Source organism: Charadrius vociferus, unplaced genomic scaffold (genome assembly GCF_000708025.1).
Source record: "Charadrius vociferus isolate BGI_N301 unplaced genomic scaffold, ASM70802v2 scaffold365, whole genome shotgun sequence".
NCBI lineage: Eukaryota > Metazoa > Chordata > Aves > Charadriiformes > Charadriidae > Charadrius > Charadrius vociferus.
Window position 1 is genome coordinate 2,633,338 of NW_009648559.1, and position 2,039 is coordinate 2,635,376.

Consider the following 2,039-nt stretch of genomic DNA (forward strand, 5'->3'; position numbering starts at 1 on the left):
GGGAGGGCAGGCGGGCCCGGCCCGGGGACAGCAGCGGGGTGCCGTGCCAGCCCGTGCCGCTTTCAGCCAGGTGTCCCACCTCACCGAAAGGTCCAAACCCCCTTCAGGCAGCTGCGAGCGCTCTGAGGAAAGCTGAACAGGTTTCAGCATCTCAGCAGTTTTGCCTGCGTGTTTGTGTTAATCTTTTTTTTCCCCCCCCTGCATGTCCTTCCATCTTCAAACCAATTGCTCTTCCAGCTTGCCATCTCAAAAATCAGACTTAAGCCTCGAATCCCACCGTGTTAAAAAAACACATGAAATATTAAGAAACAATAAGTCAAACTAAGAGTCCTAAGCTGACATGGGGGTGTAACTCATGGAGAAAGAGAATCCTTTCAGCTGAAGTACACGCACAGGGCAGGGCTGCCAGACTCTTCCTTCTGTTCAGCTAACTGCAGCCCACTGCTGAGCCAAGCCTTAACATGTTTTCTCCTAAAACTTTATAGGGCCTTTGATTTATGGCATGGTGACAATGTGAAGTAATAACAGCTGTTAATCCACTAAGTCACGTTTGTCAAGCCAAAAAGAGTCACGCAAAGATTAGTACTGAGAGTAACACACACAGACAAAATTACTTATGCCAACTCATATGCATCAAGCAACCAACAGATCCAAATCGTGTCAGGCCATTTCCTTCTCAGGCTCAATCTTCCCCTCCTGGCACACGAAAAACTGCTCAGCTGACACCCAGTCAACAGTGGAAAGCAATCAAGAATGGGGAGAAGGCCTCAAGATGCCACGAGGCTCTTCCACTGTCTGTGCGCAACTGAGAAGCTGTTCTGCAGGGTGCCCATGTGAAAGAAAAGTGGTACATGTGTCAGTCCGCCTGCGCACCCAGGCACACACACCACAATCCTCCCTTGCGCTTCTGAACAAGACCAGTTTCTCTGTCCCAGCTCCACAGTTGTCACTTGTTCAGCACAGGCGCATTGCCACTCCTCACAGCCAGCCAGTGGCAAAACAGCTAATGCGCTTCGTTTGCTTGTGCCACTTGTCTTACACTTTGTGTTACTTCAAGCTTCTATGTGTAGAAAAGAAGTGTCAGTTGCTTTTCTCAATTTACAGCTGAAGGCCAATAATCATAAAGTCAAGCCTGACAATTTACCTCTGTTCTCACAGCCATTCCCGACAGGTACGGAGGTTGTTGGAGAGGCCATAGCACTTCACATCTGAATTAGAACAACTCATTTTGCCTCCTTGTAAAAACCCACACTATCATTCCCAGTTAGTGGCTGTTCTCACAAAAATACACAAAATAAATCCAATAAGCAGGTTTAGCCAAAAGATATCACTAATTGTTGCAGGATACAAGTCATCCTTTCAGAGGAACTACTCAGTATTTGGTAGTTCCATAGATGCGCGTGAGGTTTCTGTAACACTTTCCACAGCTACACAGAACCAGCTACACTAGAATAAAATGTGTAAACGTGAAAGTAAGAAAGCCAAAAGTTAAAGGGCCTCCGAAACAAACATCTTTTTTTTCCTGTTGCTTGCATAAGACTTGGCACATCTAATGCTAGTTCCACAGAAGATCTGCACAACATTATTCTACACGAAAGCACCGTCACATAAATAAACCCTCCCTCCCAATTTTAGTCAGATGCCTTCCCTTTTCTCACCTCTGAGTGTATCTGAAAACAGAACCCTAATACATGTGCTTCTCTGAGTTTTGAAACAAACTTTAACTCCAACCCTAAATCTGGACCCCTGCCAAACCCTGATCTAAACCCAGCTGCACATTTGGCTGGCACTAGCTTAGAGGTCCCACCTAGATCCACTTAGCACAGGTTGCTCACTTCAGGCTGACCGAATCCAAAATCACACCCCTGCAGGAGCTGTGACCTAGTGACCACTGATACTGCCATATCTGAACTTGATCAGGTTACATGTAAGCAGCAACCCTAAACCTTAATCTAGTGGTCCTTCTCTATAGACAGAAAAATAGCAAAACTATTAAATTTGAAAAAAAAAACCAAAACAAAACCAAACAAAACCCCAAA